We start from the raw sequence: 23,579 nt of genomic DNA, 5'->3' as shown, positions 1-23,579 counted from the left end.
AGGTTTTCAAACAAGACAGGAAAATTGGCTTCCAGGTGGAAAAATCAAAACTTGAGACAGAATTGTTAGAACCCAATACTAAGAATTTGTCAAGAATGTATAACTTGCTGTTGAAATGGAATACACAAGACGAAACAGTTAAATCAGTTATGATTAAGTGGGCACAGGATATTGGTCATAATATTATGTCTGCTGACTGGGAAAGGTTGTGGAACACTGGTATTAAATTTACGGCATGTAGTGCTTTAAAGGAAAATGTTATGAAAATGGTCTATAGGTGGTACATGACCCCAGTTAAGCTAGCAAAAATTTACCATTTGCCTGATAACAAATGTTGGAAATGTAAGGAAACTGAAGGTACTTTTTATCATCTTTGGTGGACATGCCCGAAGATTAAGGCTTTCTGGGAGATGATATATAATGAAATGAAAAAGGTATTTAAATATACCTTCCTTAAGAAACCAGAGGCCTTTCTCTTGGGCATTGTCGGCCAATTGGTGCCAAAAAAGGATAGAACTTTTTTCATGTATGCAACAACAGCAGCAAGAATACTGATCGCAAAGTATTGGAAGACACAAGATTTACCCACCTTGGAAGAATGGCAGATGAAAGTGATTGACTATATGACATTGGCGGAAATGACGAGCAGAATTCGTGACCAGGGAAAGGAGACTGCGGAAGAAGACTGGAAGAAATTTAAGATTTATCTTAAGAACTATTATAAACTTGATGAAGCTTAGAATGTCGAGATTTTACAGAGAGAAAGGGTTGCAGTAATATAAGATCAGATTAAGAAAGGACTATGATGAATTAGGATGGGAAAGAACATTTATAAGTTGCTATAAAATTTGGACATGAGGATGCAGAAAGGGGAGGTATGGGGAAGTCCGAGGAAAGAAGTCTATGAAAGGACATTTTGAAATTATATTTGTTTGTTTGTCTGTTTTTTCTTTTATGTTTGTTTGTTATAAAAACTTTTGTAAAACTAATAAAAATTTTATAAAAAAAAAAAAATGCTTCCGGAAGTAAATGCTTCAGTTTTCAAACATTTCAGAACACAAACAGTCCTCCGAAACAGATTACGTTCGAAAATAGTGGTACCACTGTAGCACAAAACAAACAGTTCAGTATAAAAAAAAGGTTTTAACCTTGATTAAAGTATCATACACAGTATAAACCAGCATAAACTGATGTTGATACCATGGTGACAATTATGACAGCACCAAGAATTCTGAAAGAATTCTGAAATCTGGGTGACAAAACAAAGAAGCCGCTCACCTAACTTCTGAAAAGCGGGAACCCGGATAAAGGTCTTAAAAAATTATATTAACTGTTGAGAAAGTACATATGAGAGAAGGCAGACCATTAAATGTAGTACCAAGCCCCTTGTGATAAGATTACACCTTCAAGATAACCATAATATGTGGCCTGGCTCTCAGCCAATGGTGGTGATATTTTTTATATCGGTATTCACATATTCACAATCAACTAATGAAATGGCCCTTTCGGCACATGGTGGGACATATATTAGGGATTTTTTTATAATAAAAAAAGAGTTTTGAATAAAGTTTGTCAGTATGATAGTCACCGTCACTCGAAACCCTCCTGTTAAGGAAATTATACCTTACTGATATTTTAAAGGTAAAGGTAAAAAGGTAAAGGGACCCCTGACCATTAGGTCCAGTTGTGACCAACTCTGGGGTTGCGGCTCTCATCTCGCTTTATTGGCCAAGGGAGCCGGCGTACAGCTTCCGGGTCATTTGGCCAGCATGACTAAGCCGCTTCTGGTGAACCAAAGCAGCGCATGGAAATGCCGTTTACCTTCCCGTCAGAGCAGGGACTGAGCAATGGGATCTCACCCCGTTGCGGGGATTCGAACCGTGACCTTCTGACCGGCCAGTCCTAAGCTCTGTGGTTTAACCCACAGCGCCACTCGCGCCCCTACTGATATTTTACCATACTGCAATAAAGCATTTTTTAAAACTGGGGGGGGGGGAGAGAGAGAAAATTGGAAGATCCTTCTCAGGTTTTATGAAAATCAGGACCAAGCCGAAATTGCCTTCCCAATGTCTTACTGCCCCATTTGCAGGTGGTGACATGGGGAACATTTTGATGAAACTGTTGCTTTCTGTTGCCGGCTGGCTGCTGCTATCTTTTCCCCAATATCCTCCATCACAGTGATATTATGTCGCCACATAGCTGTGTTCTTTGGATTTTGGGGGGCGGTGGGAGGATGAGGAGTCAGCAGCTGTTGGAAGAATAGCAGTGGGATCTCGCTCTCACAAATTTTGTTCTTCTCCCTGAATTTTGCCAGGGGATTTTGAAACACTTTGGATTTCAGCTCCCCTTTTGTCCCCCACCCCCTTGTCATAATTCAAGCTAAATTTGGACTCTGTAGCGTCTGAAGTCAGTTGAGGTTGATGTAAAAGGGTCATCGTGACACTCTGAACTTCTGTTAACTGAGGTGATGCAAGACCTCTGTGACATAACGTTTCTTTTCCTCCCTGAACTTAAAATCCGGTCACACATTTGACTTTTACACCTGGAAAGTATGCATATATGAGTAAATAAGTTACTCTTTTTGGTGTCCCTGCTTATTTTGAAGGAGGAGAGTTCAGAGAAGAGACCTTTGCGGAGATGCGCCCTCTTTTAGAGGGTGGGCAGTTCTGTATCTGGAGCATTCGAAACCAGTTCCATCCTAGCCATTGCAAAGATGGCGCCTGCTTAGATCATGGTGTTGGATTCGCAAGTCTTGAGCTTGAACAGGGGCAAAGCCAACAGTTATCCTTTAATTGTGGGCCCATGCAAGTCATTTTTCTCTTTTACAACACAAATTTTAGACATCACTCGATAAACGAAATCTGATGAGTTTGGGAAGCTTTGGACAAGTGCTTAAGGACTCCTTTTACCCAATTCCACCCTCCCCTCCCCCCACTTTGGGCTTAACAAATACTTTCCCTGGAACTGTTAGTGTTTGCAGAGCAAATATTTGGTCACCATGTGGCTTGAAGGAAACTAATTTGGTGGAAGGTTCGAGTGGGCTAAACTGCGCATTACACTAAATGTGTGTGTTTGTGTGGTTTGTGGTAACAACTGATTGTTTGGGGTTCTTTTTAAAGGGGGCTGTCTAGATTGGTAGAGAAAAAGTTCAACTCTTTTGTTAGGCTCGTAGAGCTCAGTAACTCCCTCCCCCCCCCAAGCTGCCATAGGCTCCAAATCTATGGGGCCCTGGTCTCTTCAAACCCCCCAGTAGAATATTTAGGGGTGCTCCCCCAAATACATTTCCTGCAAATTAGTGCCTTCTTCCCTCCCTTGGGCAGACACCTCCCTGCCCCTCCCCCCCAGCCACACACCACCATCTTTTCCCGACTTGCCTACCAACTTTTGGCACCATTTCCAAGCACATCTGAGCCAAGGCAGCTGGAGAGGTCAGTAGGAGAGGTAGGTGGTGGTAGGCATGGGGGCAAGAGGCAGGGTGTGGAAGGTGGGTATGCAGGCAGAAATTGTTGCAGGCATGGGGGGGGCAAGAGGCAAGCAAGGGCGGAGGGGAGGCCTGTGCCCGGTCGCAAGCAGTGTTGGAAGGTGTGCGCCACAGAAGTGTGAGTAGGGGGGAGAAGTGTGTAGTGCGCCCCCCCATTCAGGGGTACCTTGGTTCTCAAACGTAATCTGTTCCAGAAGTTTGTTCCAAAACCAAAGCGTTCCAAAACTGAGGCGCGCTTTCCCATAGAAAGTAATGCAAAATGGATTAATCCCTTCCAGACTTTTGAAAACAACCCCTAAAACAGCAATTTAACATGAATTTTACTATCTAACAAGACCATTGATCCATAAAATGAAAGCAGTCATCAATGTAAAGGTAAAGGTAAAGGGGCCCCTGACCATTAGGTCCAGTCGTGACCGACTCTGGGGTTGTGGCGCTCATCTCGCTTTATTGACCGAGGGAGCCAGCGTTTGTCTGCTCTGCAGACAGTTTTTCTGGGTCATGTGGCCAGCATGATTAAGCCACTTCTGGCGAACCAGAGCAGAAGCGGAAGTGCCGTTTACCTTCCCGCCAGAGTGGTACCTATTTATCTACTTGCACTTTGATGTGCTTTCGAACCACGACTAGGTTGGCACAAGCTGGGACTGAACAACAGGAACTCACCCCATCGCGGGGATTCAAACTGACGACCTTCTGATCAGCAAGTCCTAGGCTCTGTGGTTTAACCCACAGCGCCACCCATGTCACCAATGTACTGTACTATATATAAGACAGTATTGTAGATGATGATTTTTTTTTGATTTTTTTTTTCCATACCTGCACTGATGATCGTCATTCTTTGGATGGGGGGCTTTTATCCATTTCCGCAGTTGCACAGTCAATCAATCAATCAATCAATCAATCAGTAGCTTAACTGGGTTCCACACAGTCTCAAAAACAAGAGTGCAAAATAAATAGCAAGAACAAAAGCGCCAAACTTAATCCGTTACGGAAGTCCATTTGACATCCAAAATGTTCTAAAATCAAGGCACAGCTTCTGATTGGTACAGGTGCCCCGGAAACTATAGCCAACAGCCGCATTGGACGTTTGGCTTCTGAAAAAAGTTTGCAAACCGGAACACTTACTTCCGGGTTCTGACGTTTGAGTACCAAGGCATTTGAGATCCAAGGTACCACTGTATTTTGTTCAAGTTAGCCCTGATGCAATCAGCTGTTTGTCGCTGGAAGGAAGTTGCTTTTGGATCCAGTAAGGAAACTCTTGCTTTCCCGCATTCTAAGAACGTTTCCTCTCTATGAATGGGCTTGGATTCCATTAAGAGACTATGAAGGCTCCTACTGGCAGAATAGCGAGGCAATTTTTGCCAATTCTCCTTTCCTTCCATACTGCTCTGGCGAGTCTCTAGAGTAGATTTTTTGGAGAGTTGAGGGGCTGTGAGGGCCTTGCTGCTTCTGCCAGTGGGGATATTCTGTGAACAGGGTTCAGCTCTTAAGCAGTCTGGATCCAAGCCATTGCCTCTGCGGAGAACATGTCAAATAAAGCTATGATAATGCAATACAAGGAAAGGAATGGCCAATTATAGAAGAAGCTGTCAGTGCTGTCTGAGCTGTTCTGCAAGAGAGGCTACCTAATGCTACTGCAGTATATGAAAAGCTTAACCAGTCCTACTGAGGACCTTTGGAATTGCAGATGAGGATTCTGCACTGATGCCAACGATATTTTCAGGCCAGTTGTATCGCCTCCACCTTCACCCACTTATATTATCCTTTCTGGTTTCAGTTGCTTGATCAGTGCTACTGGCTTCATGACAAATGTTTTCACTCAAGCCAGAGACAAGAGGAATCTCTGCCAAGCCAAGGCTAATGCAGTGTTGGTTTATTCTGTTTTTACAATTTGCCGAGTTTATCTGGCAGTCATTTACTGACATTCAACACATCTGCTCTATCGCTTGATATGCATTTTAATATAAAACCAAGTGATAAACAAAGCTTAGGCTCTCAGGGTGCCAACTTCTCATTTTTTAAAAAGTCAGAATGTCGATCCAAACTTCAAATGTGGAGTCCTGACTTTGTGTCTGTAGAATAAGGCTTAATAATAATAATAATAATAATAATAATAATAATAATAATAATAATTTATTATTTGTACCCCGCCCATCTGGCTTAGTAAATGTCTTCGCGGCTTTGCAGTACAGTCGTACCTTTGGTTACGAACTTAATTTGTTCTGGAAGTCCGTTCTTAACCTGAAACCGTTCTTAACCACTTTAGATAATGGGGCCTCCCGCTGCCACCACACGATTTCTGTTCTCATCCTGGGGCAAAGTTCTTAACCCGAGGTACTACTTCCGGGTTAGTGGAGTCTGTAACCCAAAATCTTTGTAACCCGAGGTGTTTGTAACCCGAGGTACCACTGTACAGTCATACCTTGGATCCCAAACACCTTGCGAGTTGAACGTCTTGGCTCCCAAAGGCCGCAAACCTGTAAGTAGGTGTTCCAGTTTGTGAACATTCTTTGGAACCCAAATGTCCAACGTGGCTTTCACAGCTTCTGATTGGCTGCAGGAGCTTCCTGCAGCCAATTGGAAGCCGTGCCTTGGTTTCCAAATGTTTTGGAAGTCAAACGGACTTCCGGAATGGATTCCGTTCAACTTCCGAGGTACCAGTATACATGGTTAAGAGATTTGCTTAATGGCAAGAAGTTGTAGTACATAACGATCAATATCCAATATGGCACGTGGATGATTGTGCAGGGGGAATTTCCTGCTACTTCCTCCCCAGTGGAGACCCTGTTCACTCTCTAAAGCCTCTCCTAAGAATCCAGAGAACTTCAGGTAAAGCCTGAGGAATGAAAGTCATACCCTCAGACATTTTTCCAATGAAAATAAGGATGTCCTATTCCATCATCATCATACTCAGCCCATCTGACTGGGCTGCCCCAGCCACTCTGGGCAGCTTCCAACATTTATAAAAACATAATAAAACATTAAACCTGAAAACACTTCCCTATACAGGGCTGCCTTCACATGTCTTCTAAAGGTTACATAGTTATCTCCTTGGCTTGGGGGTTGCATAACTCCATACCCTCCAACATTCCTCTGATGAAAATAGGGGCGTCCTAAGGAAAACGGGGACATTATGGGATCAAATCAGAAACCGGGATGGCTTCTGTAACTCCAGGACTTCTCCTAGAAAATAGGGACACTTGCAGGGGTTGAAAACTTGGGAGGGCTGCATTGAGAGCAGGCCACCAGGTAAAATTGGGTGAGGGCATCTTATGAGAAAGTGCTGCGAGCGCATAGGCAGTAATCCTCAAGATGGCAGCAGTGCAGGGCAGGTGAGAATGATGCAACATGAGCAAGGAGGTCATGGCAGGAAGTTAGCCGGCTGACGTAAGAAATGTACCCTATTCAGTTTTTACCATTCATCCAATGAACTACTCTATACTATTTTTTTTTTAATAAAGTTGAATCATTGTAGCTATAGCATGATGATTCCAACTCCCAAAGTGGCTGATAACAATGAATTAAACCCTGCATTGGGTTTGGAAATGAATGGGCAACCAAAACAGCAGTTTTAAAATGGGGGTTATTATCACAACCAGGAGGCATGTTCCATTTTTCTCCTCTAATCCCTATACAGTGGTACCTCGGGTTGCAGACGCTTCAGGTTACATACGCTTCAGGTTACAGACTCCACTAACCCAGAAATATTATCTTGGGTTAAGAACTTTGCTTCAGGATGAGAACAAAAATCGTGCTACGGCGGCAGCGGGAGACCCCATTAGCTAAAGTGGTCTTCAGGTTAAGAACAGTTTCAGCTTAAGAATGGACCTCCGGAACGAATTAAGTTCGTAACTAGAGGTACCACTGTAGTTTTTTGGCTTGGTTTTTTTCCAATTTATGTTCCTGAAAATACCACTTGGAGAGACTTGGAAATCAATAGATAGTCTTGAAATAGTATCCCAGCCTTCTCCAGTTTGTTACTGGTCAGATGTTTGTCCCTCCCCATTGGTTGTGCTGGCTGAGGATAATGGGAATTATAGACCAACACCCCTGGAGAGCACGAGATTGGAGGAAAGTGTGATATGCTAGTAAATGACTAAAACAGTTCTTCAAACTATCCTGTTTTTTTAAGGAAACTTCTATTGGGTATTCTGCACTGGCAGTAAGGAAATTAACCTTGCTTGTTGGTGGTTTTTCCAGAACATGCTTTGGAAAAAGATTCAAGAACTGAAAGGGAGAAGGAACTGAAATTAAAGAGATTTGTTTATGTAAAAAGTTATATAACCAAGAGTCAAAGCTGTAATTTTTTTTTTTTTGCAAAGTTTGCCTCCCTTTATTGAGCACTCATGTTCAAAAAACAAAGTCTATTTTTGGGCTTCAGCCTTGTATCCACTGAAGGTGACAGGACTTACTTCTGAGCAAATTTGTATGGGATGTCATGGCACATGTTCATTTTCTTTTGGCTCAAGTTGCTTCAATATTTTTACAAAAAATACTCAGGCAAAAAAAAATAAATGTGAGCATACCTAAACTCATTATATGTTGTGAAAAAAACAACTTTGATGATTATCCAAGCAATTATTCTTGGATGTAATTAGCATTCAGGATCAGAACTGAAGACTGAACAGTCGTTTTCCTTTAAGACACTAATGTGCTTGTTAGTGGTTTCAAACGTTCTTTGTTTCACTCTTGAAATAATGAAGCTGCAGATGATTCTTTTGCTTCGCCCTTCAAGATCCACCATTTAAAGTGTTCATAATCCTTAGAGTACCTTAAAAAAATCCCCACAGAACTGACATATTATGGGAGAATTTTTATGACCATGCCTTTGCTTTCATTTCAAGGAACGTCGAATAAGAATTGCGCCAGATTAGCACAGGAGAGTTTGCTAAAATTGATGAAGTTTGCTGGTGAATTTAGTTAGTATTTTCAAAGATTAATTCTTGGCCCTCCATCACAATCTTCTTCTTTGGTGATCACTTGTAGCCGAATAAGATTTTCATCCATGAACACAGTCTTCGCGGAGTGTCAAAAGATGACACAATATCATAGAGGCATCAACATAGTTTCTGCTCTTTAAGAAATCAAAACAAAACTCTATATGTTCTGAGTCGTCCTGGGGTCAACAAACGCTGGCTGCTCTGCCTGGGTCACACCGTGGTTTATTAAACTATGGCATCGTGTTCAGTTGCTGGACAAGGTTCACACATAACAATGGCTTGACAACAAACCACAGTCTGAAACCATGGTTTGCTGGTGCCTTACGTACCTTGGTTTGTTTTCAATATTGCTTGCTGTCTCACCCTTCCTCAACTGTTCTTTGTTCTCTAGTAACATTTTCCATTGGATTCAGGTGTTGACAAGAAATCTCACTGTTTCTCAAAAGCTCCTGCAGAGATTTGTTGGACTGGAGCGCAGACATGATGTGATTGCCTTTTGATAAAAACCCAGTATTTCTTCTAGTTGGGTATCTGTTGCACGCCATAGAAAACGCTCTTTGGACCTTGAAGTCACTTAAACTCCTACATTTTTGCCAGCGAATTCCCAGAATTAGAAGCCTAACCTTGCTCAGAACTGTGGCTGGAGATCCTTCTTGCCTAGTGAACAAGTTCACCACGGCAATTACTCTATAGGAATTGAAGTTGAAAATAAATAAATAGATCCTATGCTGATTCCAGGGAAAATCCCACCACCTTTTGCTTTTATCCCAGTTTACAAGGATCCTTTCCGGAGCTGAGCAGAAAGAAAGCAGTCATCTGAACGCTGCTGAGCACTCAGAGCTTGCGGCTGCTTCTTCCAGCTGCTTCTGTCTGTCTTCATCATGCTGTTTGGGATCATCTAGGTGGTGCAAATGTTGAATCAGCTGTTGCTGAAACTACTGCTCTTTTGCAATCACTGGCTGGCAGGGACTACAGGAAGCTGCGATTGTTCACTCAGGAAAGTGACACAAGTAAAGCAAGGGTTTGATTGATGAATGTGGTTGGTTTTCTCGTGGTCTGCAGGATCAGAAAGACTGCTTTGACTCTCTGAAACGCAGGCTGAATGGACCACGAAACAAAGGGACTTGTGCCTTCTTAGCAGCACACAAGGAGACCAACACTTACTGGAAAGCTAAGTCCTTTTGTGATGCTTTTAAGGACAAGCTCCTGCTCTTTTGCATATTGAAAGTCAATTCAGGTTAATTTGAGAATGGAGGTCTACAAAGGCAAGGCGCTTCATTATCACCATGACATTTCAGTAGCTTCTGGGGCAGTTGCAATGGATTAGGCAAAATACCAGCTCAGCAGAGATCCGTTCTGTGGCCGAGTACACACTTCAGAGGATGGCATTTGGGTCACGCAGCTGCATGTACTTCACATAAGTCACTACCATATATGCTGGCTCAGCGGTTCGATTGCAAAAGCAGGGAGCTTAAAGGAAAGAGAGGAATGCCTGCAACCCATAAGCTAATTTTCGCAGCAATTTTGCTTGCTAATAAAATGTATGGAAAGATGTCTGCGTGGTGATGAAAAGAAAACCCACGTGGAAAGTTGCACACTTTAGTTGATTAATCTCACCCACTAATCAATTGAAATTAAAATCTTATTAAAATCTCCTCCTACTGCAGTTAATTGTTGGGGGCTGACAGTGCCAGCACAATACATTTTCCTACCTGAAGATTAAGCCAAATGATCCTCTCCTTCTGTTTTTGTTTTTTAAAAAATAAATGTTGCAGGTTAGGTTACTTCCTTGCATGAAAGAGCACGCCTGAGGAGCTGAAAATTAAGTGAAGTCCTACATCTCTTTTAAGACCTACAGCCATATAGGCTATGTAAAATATCTTTTAAAAATACAAATAACACAATAGCTCATGTTGTTTGTATTATTGTTGCATACCCTCCAACATTTCTCCAATGAAAATAAGGACGTCCCATTCCATAATAATAATTTTACTGTTTATACCCCACACATCTTACTGGGTTGCCCCAGACACTTTGAGCAGCTTCCAACATATATAAAAACACAATAAAACATTAAACATTTTTTTAAAAAACACTTCTCTGTACAGGATTGCCTTCATATATAAATAAAATAAAAAAATAAAAAAATTGTCCAGTAGCACCTTAGAGACCAACTAAGTTTGTTCTTGGTATGAGTTTTCGTGTGTGACAATTTTTTTATTTTATTTATATATTTCTACTACGTCAGACCAACACGGCTACCTACCTGAATATAGGATTCCCTTCAGATGGCTTGGAGGTCGGATAACTCCATACCCTCCAACATTTCACCAATGAAAATAGGGACAGCCTAAGGAAAAGTGAGGGACACGGGTGGCGCTGTGGGTTAAACCACAGAGCCTAGGACTTGCCGATCAGAAGGTTGGTGGTTCAAATCCCCGTGACGGGGTGAGCTCCCATTTTTCGGTCCCTGCTCCTGCCCACCTAGCAGTTCAAAAGCACGTCAAAGTGCAAGTGGATAAATAGGTAGCACTCCAGCGGAAAGGTAAACGGCGTTTCTGTACGCTGCTCTGGTTCGAGCTTCCTGCAGCCAATCAGAAGCCATGATTTGGTTTTCAGACGTTTTGTAAGTCGAATGGACTTCTGGAACGGATTCCATTTGACTTCCAAGGTACGACTGTACAAGCTTCTCCTGGCTTTTCTGCTATATTTTAAACCTAGGCAAAGGTTTGGTAAAAGGTAATTATTCTGTATCCTGACCTTAGGGAAATTACTCAAATTCTAATTGGGTAATTGAATTATGTTTGCCTATGATTCTTCTTGATATGTTAAGCATTATATCACTGGCTGAAGCTTTCAGATACAGTTGCTAAATATCCACGCCATCCCCCATACTTAGGTTCCAGAATCGTGGAGATGATATAATCTCTTCTTGGTTCATTTACTCAGTCCAAATATGTCCAACTTTACTGTGAATGCTTTCCCAGTATAGAGAATGGCTGGATTTGGATGGTACAAGATTAATGTCTTTACACAGCAAATTATTTGCTTGACTTTTAGGCTGAAGACAGATGGTAGTTGCTCCAGAGGGTAGAGGATAGCTTCGAAAAGGAATAATCACTCCTAATGTCTACAGGCCTCCTCCATTTGCCTCTTGTACAATCTGTTCTGCAGATTTTCACTTGGGACTCAACTATACGGCTGCAAATAAAACGTTTTAAGTGTTTTTAGTGCAATATACAACATGACACTAGATGACGATGGTGAGCCTCATGGAAAATTCAATGTATTTTTAAAAACGCTTTTAAAGCAAAGCATTTTCAGAACGTTTTTTTATCTGTGTATAGATTCCACCTTGGTTTTGAAAATCTCCGAAATGCATTTGACTAGAGAGCTGGTGAACCTTATGTGTATGTTATGGGAAACAAAGTCTCTCTTGCTAATTGGTCAGTTCCCTTAAAATCCATTGTGATTCTCTAGTCTTTCAGGGCAAGTCTGAGCTTGTTTACTTTGAAATACATCCCAACGTCTTCATTGGTTATCATAGTCCAGAGGAGGGCCTGACCAGCTGGAATCTTGACTAGGAGCATTCCTGTTAGAGGGCTAGGATTGTTGTTTTTTAGTCATTTAGTCGTGTCCGACTCTTCATGACCCCATGGACCAGAGCACGCCAGGCACTCCTGTCTTCCATTGCCTCCCACAGTTTGGTCAAACTCGTGTTGGTAGCTTTGAGAACACTATCCAACCATCTTGTCCTCTGTCGTCTCCTTCTCCTTGTGCCCTCCATCTTTCCCAACATCAGGGTCTTTTCCAAGGAGTCTTCTCTACTGGGAAAACCATAGCTTTAACTAAATGGACCTTTGTTGGCAAGGTGATGTCTCTGCTTTTTAAGATGCTGTTTAGGTTTGTCATTGCTTTTCTCCCAAGAAGCAGGCGTCTTTTAATTTCGTGGCTGCTGTCACCATCTGCAGTGATCATGGAGCCCAAGAAACTAAAATCTCTCACTGCCTCCATTTCTTCCCCTTCTATTTGCCAGGAGGTGATGGGACCAGTGGCCATGATCTTGGTTTTTTTGATGTTGAGCTTCAAACCATATTTTGCACTCTCCTCTGATACACTGCAACAATCTGCTGTAGACATCATGTGTCATGTTTAAATCTCCCTAAAATGTCTTGCAAGCAACCTCACATGCACCAGCTCAGCTTTGAAAGGAACTCTTCCACAGAGTGCTTTTTTGATCTTCAGTTCTTGCGAAGCTTATCTCAGTTGTTGATAACACCGTTTAGGAAAAAAATATCCCTGGACAAATACTTGCGATTAGTCACCTAAAATTAAACTTAGGCAAACAGAAGAAACAGTTGAGGTGATTAAGATGCAAAAGGGATACAAGGCTGCAGTCTGGAAATTGATGCTCTGCCATTATTTTCTGTCCCACCTGGGAGATGTTGCAGTCACTTTTTCTCCCACAGGTTTTGCATATTTCCTAAGGGAAGGTGAGAATCTACTGCTGACTCAGGAGACGCAGGTGGCGCTGTGGTCTAAACCACTGAGCTTCTTGGGCTTGCTGATCAGAAGGTTGGCAGTTCGAATCTCTGCCACAGGGTGAGCTCCCATGCTCCCAGCTCCTGCCAACCTAGCAGTTTGAAAGCATACCAGCGCAAGTAAATAAATTGGTACCACTGTGGTGGGAAGGTAAACGCCGTTTCCGTGCGCCCTGGTTTCTATCACAGTGTCCCGTTGCACCAGAAGCGGTTTAGTCATGCTGGCCACATGACCCGAAAAGCTGTCTGCAAGCAAACGCTAGCTCCCTCAGCCTGAAAACCGCAACCCCATAGTCACCTTTGACTGGACTTAACTGTCCAGGGGTCCTTTACCTTTACCTTTACCAAAACGTTTGAAAACCAAAGAGCAGCTTCCAATTGGCTGCAGGAAGCTCCTGCAGCCAATCGGAAGCCGCAGAACCCCTGTTGGACCTTTGGGTTCCAAAGAACGTTCGCAAACCGGAATACTCACTTCCAGGTTTGCGGCTTTCGGGTGCCAAAATGTTCGGCTCGCAAGGCATTTGGGATCCAAGGTACGACTGTATATATTAAAAAAATCTTAAACAATTAACTTAATGGTTTTACTGAGGGTCCTTTACGTGCTTCAAATATGAAGCACTAAGATATCTCCTCCATCTCAACAGGCAAAAACTGATCCTATGCATGGTGTCTCAGAAGTAAGTCCCGCAAACCTTATCCCCAAACCTCCTCTAAATTGTCTCCTTAAATTACTGTATTCCTCCTAATTAATATTCTCCCCACATGACGATTGCTCCCAGTCAACTTCTCCTAATATATTATGCACTCAGATCCTGCCCTCTGCTCCCACCCTCATACGCCATAAGATTAAAACTTTCTATTTAGTTTGATTGTGCACTGACCACAGGATTGGGTTCAGATCTGTCTCTCATTTTAGGAAGCAGTTTGATCTATTCGAAGTCTTTTTCTGAACCATCCAATTATACTTTTATTTCTGGTCTGAAGCAGTTTAGCTAAAAACAAAGCTCTGTTTCTCACCATTCAGTATTAGAGGGAATAAAAAGTGGCTGTATTATTATTATTATTATTATTATTATTATTATTATTATTATTATTATCTGCTTCTTTTCTAGAAGTGGGTGACATTTGTAGGCATAGCAGCCGCCCCTCAGAGTGGATTAAGACTGCCAAATTACAAGCAAATCCATCCAGAGGGCTGGACATTTGTTTCTTTGTAGAAAAAGGAATTGCCTCAAACTTGTTCGTTGGAGGGGAGAACCGGATGAAATTTGCAGCAAAGGCATCCCTGCCAAATTTCAGAAGAATGGCTGTGATGCTTTTCCTGCAAGAACAGGCTTTGCAGGATGGGATGTGTAAAAAAAAGGAATCGCTTAATCACCCATAGTGTTTTGTGGCTCGAAAACTGAAGACACAGGAGAGGTGCTCCTGAATAACAAACGCATCAAGTTGCAGACAAACAGATCCAGGGGCTTTTGTGCTTTAAAGTTGATTGCAGGTAAGTAAAATGGATTCATTTTCCTCTGTGTGGTCTTCTTTCTACTTACTTATCCCTCCCCCAAACCATTGTGACTGCAGAGCCATGGTAAATCTTCCCTGATGGTTAAAAGTGAGATATGTCGAAAGATGCACATTTCCTTTGTATATTGTAAACTTTACATCTAGAAAGCTCCACCCTTCCTCTACCCAAAACAGGCGTTTCCTGTATGCAGTGCTTTTTTCTGGGGGTACGCATACCCCTCAACATTTTGTGAATCTTTGTACTTTCGTCCATTTACTGTATTTATTTCCCCCGATTTGAACTATAAAATGTTGGTTTTATTGAGTCAAAAGGAGAGTACCCCTAAACATTTTTTTAAGAAAAAAAAAGCACTGTCCCTACCTGGAGATGTTTGAGATTGAACCTGAGATCTCCTGCTTGTAAAACAGATTGCCTAATGCTGTGTTATTGATATGCATTTCGTATTGTATTTAAAAGGAGATGGGATGGTTCTCTTAGAAATCAGGATAATCTGAAATGGGGATACAAATATAAACGGAGATGTTTCAACAAGATGTATCAGGTGCCTCAAAGTTCTAAAGAACTTTGTTCTAAAGAACTTTGAAGACTGAGGAGCAGTGCCCAGGTAGGTGGGTTGTCAAGGTAACAGTGACCTGCCCTCCTTTGTGACATCTTTTTCAATTCTGGCTTAAAAGTCATAAACCAGAGGTGTCCAGTCCAGGAGTCAGGAGGTAGAAAACATAGGTTTTGGTTGTGTGGTTGTACAGAGAAACTTCATAATGTTAAAAATGTAAGGATTTCTTCTGCTGCTACTCAAAACTTGGCGTGAGGGGACTGGGGTCACCCATGTTGCCTCGTCTCTCTTGAAGGTCACCAGTTGCTCCCCTTTGATGCTGAGTCCAGACTTCATTTAAGGCAGAGCTTTCCAAACTGTGTGTTGCGACACCTGCAGTGTGTATAGGTGTGTCGTGCAAATGCTCGCTTGCTCCTCATGGGGCTGGAATTGGGTTGGTTTAACCTCCACTGTTTGGCGTTCTTCCTGTGTGTTCCTCCTGCTTCCAAACTGCAGCTCCAAGCTTCAGTTTTTCTGAGATCAGCATTAGTTCAAAAGCAACCCTGTGCTCAGCTGGAAGGAATAAAGAGGTAGGTGCTTTATTTACACACACACACTCACTGGGACCCACCAACATCTGCCCAAAGGTCAGAAGGCCTCTCCACTGGTCCCTTGTGATGCGTTTGCAAGTGTAATGCTCTCCCTTCCCTAACCCAGCCCTAAACGCTGGACATGACATCTTCCTATGTTAGCAATAAAAAATATTTGGTTCTGCTGATCACACTGATGCTTAATCAATGTTTGGTAATAATGGATGGTGGGAGCTCTGTTGTGAAGGATGCATTAATTTTCCGGGCCTGCGGTGATCTTTCTCCTTTTGCAGCATCCTTGCCAGTCATGCCATCAAGTAGCTCTCTTAATGGATGTTGCACATCTAACCCTTAACAGCTGGAAGAAAAATGGCTTTGTTAATGGGCAGCGCAAGACGGAGCTTTGCATTCAAAACAGAGCTTCAGAATTAAGTGGTGGAAGGGCATTGGCCCTTGTATAACACCAAGCCCATTGTCTGCAGTTGGGATTTTTTAAGGCGGTTTGTTAATAGGGCAATAAAAACGTAGTAGTTAATAGCCAGGATTTTCATTTTTTTCCTCAAGGCTGTTTGGATATTTCCCCTATGGGAGCACATGTTTAATGTTTAATAAAAGGAATTATGTTTGCAGTTAAACCAATATTCTTAGGGTGATTTTCAGCTAGGTTTTACTCGGACTGGACTTGTTGAAATGAATGGACCAAAGTTAAGTCATGTTCATTAATTCCAGTGGTTTACTCCAAGTAAAACATAGTAGAACGCCACCCTTAATGCTTTCCTGCCTGAGATCATCACCGTCTATTTATTCGTGTGCCACTTTCCCAGAAAATTGTTCTGTAAGTGATTCACGGCATATTAAGTGACTGGAAAGTAAAACAATGCAGGAGACGTATGAGATACAATTAGGAATAATTATAATAACAGTTAGCATTTTTTAAAAAAAAACAAAAAACAAAACAAAACCATACACCCAACCTTCACAACATCAGCTTTTACATAACGTCACCTTTTAGTTCAGCTATGTACATTTCTCTGATGAAAATTGGGATGTTCTATTCTACATCAGGAAACCTCTTCTGCATTTGATGTCACTGAATATATGTATACATCATAGACACATATACATTAGTCACTGTGGGCCAATGGCAACCTCTCTGCTGAACCTACCTCACAGGATTATTGCAAAGAAAAAATGTGTGAGGGAAGGGATTGTGTGCAACATCTTCCACTGATAAATGGAATAAAATATTCCTTTAGTGGTAAGCTGTCTTGAGTCCCTGTCAGGAAAAGGCAGTGTATCATCATCACCATCATAACCAAATGGATTGGTGACCTCTTCCTTCAAAATTATAGAAAGGGCTTCATATGCCCACTTCACCATTTCCTTCATTTGCTGCAGGTATTTTATTTTCAGTATAAACTCCATTTTTGCACCTACGCACAAACCCCACTTTTAATTGTTCTCCGAGACATGGAGGGGAGGAAAAGGGAAAAGTGGGACATTCCGTGATCAAATCAGAAACCGGTATCTCTTCTGTAATTCCAGGGTTGTCCCTGGAAAATAGGGACACTTGGAGGGTATGGACCAGGCTGTCAAGAGAGCTGTGCCCTGTGCCTACACCTACGGGTCAAATGTCTTCTCTTGTCTCCAGCCCATCTATTTCCCATAAGGTTTTACCAGAACGGAATTCAGCAGCACTCCTGTTTGCCAGCTATCAGCAAAGATAAACTTGCACATTACAAGGATACAGGAAATTGTCTTACGCTGAGCCAGACCATTGATCCATCTAAGTCTTCTTCTTCTTCTTCTTCTTCTTCTTCTTCTTCTTCTTCTTCTGCGATCACTCATAGCCAAGTAAGATTGTCTTCCATAAACACAGTTTTAACAATGAGTCCGTAAGTGACTGTGGAGGCCAATTCTGCATCCACACATCCTTCCAGAGTGGGGACATAGATTTCTGGGTGGGAGCTGATCATGGTGAGGGTCTGCCAAACGTGCCTTCCTCTTAGCACTTTTCTCCCTTTCGTCTTAAGTTTGAGCGTCTTCAATGCCTATGACACCTTTGGTCAAGGCTGTTCTCCAATTGGAGCGCTCGCAGGCCAGTGTTTCCCAGTTGTCGATGTTTATCCTATATTTTTTTAGATTTACCTTGAGAGAGTCTTTGAGCCTCTTTTGGTGACCACCAGCATTACGCTTTCCATTTTAAAATTTGGAATAGAGTAGTTGTTTTGGAAGACGATAATCAGGCATTAGCACAACATGCCCAGTCCAACGAAGTTGATGTTGAAGAATCATTGCTAGTGTCCATCTAAGTATTCTGTACACTGACCAGCCGTCCCTCTCCAGGGTTTCAAGCAGAAGATACCTGGAACTGAACCTGGGACTTTTTACATGCAAAGCTGATGTTCTAGGACCAACCCTGCCTGTCAACATTTGCCGTAAAGAAATGATTTGAAACCCGAATTATCCTTCTCAGAAATGTCATCCTGTCAAGGCAAGATTCAGGCACAGCTCAGCAGTAGCTCACAAGGTGACAGCAAAGGCACTCTTTATTCAGAGAAACAAAACAGCGCAGGGCTAAGGAGCACAGACACTTTCTTTATCCAGCTCGTCCCTTTGTCTTTTATGGGAATCCTGTGGTTGGAGTACCTTCACAGACGTACTCTTGCTAGGGGAAATTTTTCCATGTGAGCAGATAAGTTAACTGCATGAAATAGTGGAGTAATATAAGGGGTAATTGGACCCGTCTTTAAAAGACTCTGTTATGAAGCGAATGACTGCAATCGCCTGCCACTAAATTCATTCCATTTGAAATGGCTTATGGGCAGTAAAAAAAATTACGAACACGGTGAGCTTTGGTATCCTATGAGCATTGAAACGGCAGAATGAAATGGAATGATAAGGCTCTGAAAATGCAGCGTAGGTTTTTCTGGAGACTTTGGGATACATTTTTTTTTTAAAAAAATGAAGAATATCAACTGACTAAAATAAGAATTTTAAGCACGTGCATCCAAAATGTTAAGAACCGCTCCATCTCAGGTCAAGTTGTGAGAGCAAACGGCCTAGATTTTTCTACACAAGGTTGTAGGGTACTACATGAAGTCGCTTCTGGTTCATTTGAAGAATTAGGGAGAAAGCAAAACAGAGCACCATTCTCTTGCACAGCCTCTGTTTAAACAAAATGGGAGCTGGGTGAGCGGTGCTTCTGGGACAGTCTTCCTTCTCCTGAGGACCTCCAGATGGTTTCAGATACAACTCCCAGCAGCCAGAAGCAGCATAGTTGGTGGGACCTGTAGTCCAAAACATTGGAAGGCACCAAGCTTGAGAAAACTAGCCTAGAAAGAGAACTAGCCTTTGATGTCCTTAGCTGTCAGGGGATGATTAGCTGCTTGTGCTTAAAATAGTGCCCCTTCAGAGTTTGTGCGACCCCACAAACCTCTGTGTGTGACAGAGCTCCTCAGACATGTCTGCTCTAGTCACTTGTAGAGTCCGACAGTGGCTGTCTGCGGAAGCGCTTCCAGCAAAGAAGTTCCTTAACGGAAACGCGTCTCCTGGACTCACGACGTGACAGCTTCCGGCGAAGCATAGGTCTCCCTGCAGTTGCTTCTGACACCTCCCCGCTATTTTCGCTCGAAGTGTCTCTCACCCCTTTCTCTCCCCTTCTGCTTCCTGCCTGGGCTGCTGCGTCTTTCTCAGCATTACTGAGATCCTCCTCCAGAGACCCCGCGCTCCCCCTACTGGTCCCTGCTTTAGCTGTTGACTCTCTCCCAGTCTCTGGGAGCCCTACCACTTCCCTTTCCTCCGATGTCAGTTCCCTGACATCCACCTCCCCTCCAGGGCCCCCCTCTCCCCCGCCCCTACTCTCTCCTCTGGGCGGTGAGGAGCTGAAACCCCTAAAAGAATCCTCCTCATCTTCCGACGTCTCGAACATTTCCCTCCATCGGTCTTCGTTCCGACTCGCTGAATCCTCCTCCACCTCGGAATCAGCGAACCCCTCCAACTCCTCTTCTTCGTCGGTGGTGGCGAAGTATTCCCTCCGGAACCTCGCCACTGGCTGGGGTTTCCGAGGGAATCTCTGATGAAAAGTTTCAATCAAAACCTCGTCATCTACATCCTCTGCCCTGACCCAGGTGTTTTCCGACTCCGGCTCCCCTTCCCACATTACCAAATACTCTACTTGCTCTCCCCTCCACCTGGAATCGAGAATCTCCGCTACATGGTAGCTGTGTTCTTTTTCTTCCATAGCTGGTCCCCTATTGACCCTCCCCTCTCTGTCCCCTATATACGGTGACAGCAATGATCTGTGGAACACTGGGTGCAACTTCATGTGGTTAGGTAACCAGAGTCTGAAAGCCACTGGGTTGACCTGTTGCGTGACTTCAAATGGGCCCAGTCTTTTGGGTCTTAACTTCTTACAACCTCCTTTAAATGGTAACCCTTGGGTGGACAACCACACCTGATCCCCCACCCTAATGCTTTCTCCTTCCCTTCTGGTTTTGTCTGCCTGCCTCTTATATTCCTCCTTCGCCCTGTTTAAATTAAGTTGGAGCTGGCGATGGATCGCTTCCATTTCTTCAACGAACTGTTCTGCGGCTGGAACGCTCCAGTTCTCCCCCTCCCCCCCTGGGAAGGCTCGGGGATGACACCCGTGATTGGCCAAAAAAGGGCTCATTCCCGTGGACACGTTCTCCGCATTGTTATAGGCAAATTCTGCCAACACCAGCTTCTCCACCCAATCATTCTCTCTGTCATTCACATAACACCTCAAATATTGCTGGAGGACACCATTAGCTCTTTCCGCCTGCCCGTTGGTTTCTGGATGACGGGCAGTTGAGAAATTCACCTCTACATGCAATAAGCTCATGAGCTTCCTCCAGAACCTGGAAGTAAATTGTTTCCCTCGGTCCGAAACCACCCTCAAGGGGGCACCATGCAATCTAAACACATTTTCCACAAACAATTTAGCGGTTTCTTCTGCTGTGACCGCATGTGAGCAGGCTATAAAGTGGGCCATCTTGGTTAACAGGTCTACCACAACCATAATGGCTGTCTTCCCTTTGGACCTGGGCAGATCAGTCATAAAATCTATTGCCACTGCCTCCCATGGTCTTTCCGGCGTGGGTAGTGGTTCTAATAAACCTGCCGGTGCCCGCCTCTCCCCCTTGGCTCGTTGACATCGGTCACACCCTCTCACATACTCCCGCACATCTTCCCTGACCTTGGGCCACCAGAATTCCCTGGTAACCAGCCACATGGTTTTGTGTTGCCCAAAATGCCCTGCTGTGGGGCTATCGTGCAGTTGCTTGAGTACCTTTTCCCTCAATTCTCCTTCAGGTACGTATAACGCTCCCTTGTAGTACAACGCCCCGTTTCTCTCCTCAAAACCCCCGGGTTTGTCTCCCTCCCTCCTGAGACCCCTGAGTTTGTCCTGGGCATATTCATCCTGCACCGTTCCCTCTATCAGTTCCCTTAGCCCCACCAGTGCCGCCCCACACACCCAGCGATCCTCGGGAATGACATGGGTCTCTTCGGGTGCACCCTCTCCCTCCAAATATTCAGGTTTGCGTGATAGAGCGTCCGCCCTAACGTTCTCCTGGCCTGGTACGTAACAAATCTCAAAGTTAAATTTGGAGAACTCCTGGGCCCATCTCAACTGCCGTTGGTTGAGCACTCGCGCAGTTCTCCAATACTCTAGATTCTTATGGTCCGTGCGTACTTGCACCTTCTGTTGTGCACCAATTAGTAGGTGCCTCCATCTCCGGAAGGCCTCATAAATCGCAAGAAGTTCCCGGTCATACACCGTGTAGTTTCTCTCCGATTTGTTCAGCTTTCGCGAAAAGAAGGCACACGGTCGCCACTCGGACCCCTCCTTCCCTGGCTGCAGAAGAAGCACCGCCCCTATGGCTCTGTCAGAAGCGTCTGTTTCGACCCTCAGCTTTTTTTGTAAATCCACATGTAGAAGTTGTTCGTCAGAGGCGAAGGCCTCTTTCAGTTCCTCAAACGCTCGCTCCGCCTCCCCCGTCCAAACAAACTTCTTTTTGCTGCTGAGACAGTCCGTGATGGGCGCCGTCAGGTGAGCGAAGTTTCGGATGAACTTACGATAAAAGTTTCCAAACCCTAGGAACCTCTGCACATCCTTCTTAGTCTTGGGGGTTTTCCATTCCAGCACCGCTTGAACCTTGCCGGGGTCCATGGCCAACCCCTTGTCTGACAAGCGGTACCCCAGGAATTCCACCTCCTTGGTATGAAACTGACACTTCTCCAGTTTCACCCACAGTCTGTTGGCATGCAGCCTGCTCAACACTTCTCTGACGTCTCTCACATGTTGCTCCTCATTCTCCGAATACACCAACACGTCATCTAAGAAGGCCACGCAATTCTTGTAGAGCAAAGGCCCCAGTACATGGTTCATAAAGGCTTGAAAACACGCGGAGCCTGCTTGTAATCCAAAAGGCATAACGAGATATTCAAATGCCCCCAAAGGGGTGAACATGGTGGTCTTCCATTCATCCCCTTTCCTTATACGTATCAGGTTGTACGCCCCCCTTAGGTCCAGCTTTGTAAAAATCTTTCCTTTTCGCACCCTGGTCAAAATATCATCAATCCTGGGCATAGGAAAAGCCACCGGCTCTGTCACTGCATTTAGGGCCCGAAAGTCACATACCAGTCTCGGCTTGTCCGTGTTCTTTTTATCCACAAAAAACACTGGGCTACCCCCCGCTGCCTTGGACTCTCTGATGAAGCCTCTCTTCAGGTTCTTGTCAATGAACGCTCGCAACTCCTGCATCTCCCTGTCTGACATGGCATACAACCTGCCTACAGGAAGCTGTGCTCCAGGGAGTAAATTGATCTGGCAATCAAAGGGCCTATGCGGGGGTAGTTGGTCAGCTTCCTTCTCGCTGAACACGTCGCTGAGATCAGCATACTGTGATGGCACCTTCCCCTTCTCCATCACTTCCGTCCCTGCTAGGGTGGCTTGGGCCCCTGCTGACCCCTTTTCCCCCCTGCAGTGTTCTAAGCAATGTGCGGAACCGAAGGAAACCACTCTTTGATGCCAGCCCACCAGCGGATCATGTAGGGCTAGCCAGCTCATTCCCAAAATAATGGGAGCGCCTCCCAAGGTGGCCACATTAAACGCTATCAGTTCTGTGTGCCTTGCCACCCTCATTATCATTGGGATGGTCTGCAAGCTGACGCCTCCTCCCAACAGTTCTCTGCCATCGATCGTGGTCACCTGCAGGGGGTTGCTTAAGGGGATAGTCTGTATCTGGTGTTCAGCCGCAAACTCCTTGCTCATGAAATTGCAGGAGCTGCCTGAGTCCAACAGCGCCTTTATTTTTAGGGGGTGTCCATTTTGCAACTCTAGCGACACTTCAATCACTAGAGCAGGTCGAGGAGCTTCTGGCACTGGCACTTGGGAAAGGGGCACTTTCACTGCTCTTTGGCCTGGCTGCAGTGCCCTGCTGGCAACCAGGCGTTGGCTTTTACCTGCTCCGTTTCTCCCTGCTCTTCCCCCTCAACAGTTCCCACCATCCCTTGCCATTCCTTCCTCTGGGGGCAGACTCTGGCAAAGTGGCCTGGCTGTTGGCAGAGATAGCATTTCCGGGGTCCCTTTCCCTCCTTCTTCGCCCCCTCACTGGGCTTTGAAACTGCGCGCGCGCGGGCTGTTCCGATTTCCATCGGCTCTGCCGGCGGGAAAGCTGGCTCAGGAATGTCTGGAATGCGTAACTCCTTCCAACGTTCCCCTCTCCCTTCCCGCCTCTCCAAGGCTCTTGCCTCCTGGCGCGCTCCAATGGTCAGCGCAGATTTGGTCAGCTGATCCATAGACACTGCCCTGGGGCTCCTGGCCAGCTCGTCTTTCACAGCTGAAGAAAGACCTTCTTCAAATAGCATCTGAATGGGTGCTGCCGATAAATCCCACCCCAATCTGTGAATCAGCATGGTAAATTCAGTCCAGTACTCACGGACAGATCTGC

At 44.4% G+C, this 23,579-nt stretch overlaps 1 protein-coding gene across 2 annotated transcripts in view; it reads left to right on the top strand.

Moving 5' to 3' along the window:
- The window catches only part of MARCHF3 (membrane associated ring-CH-type finger 3), a 159,125-nt gene that overhangs the window by 37,546 nt on the left and 98,000 nt on the right, over window positions 1-23,579 (top strand). The window contains exon 1 of one of the 2 annotated variants that reach the window (XM_082191643.1): window positions 14,438-14,457. The exons of the other annotated variant lie outside the window; for it this stretch is intronic. The gene's annotated coding sequence lies outside the window, so the exon portion shown is untranslated. Of the gene's footprint in view, window positions 1-14,437; window positions 14,458-23,579 lie in introns of those variants that run through there. 2 annotated transcript variants of the gene reach the window in all.

This window comes from Podarcis vaucheri (assembly GCF_965113315.1).
Source record: "Podarcis vaucheri genome assembly, chromosome: 11".
Classification (NCBI taxonomy): Eukaryota; Metazoa; Chordata; class Lepidosauria; order Squamata; family Lacertidae; genus Podarcis; species Podarcis vaucheri.
This window is presented reverse-complemented; position numbering and strand designations above follow the sequence as displayed.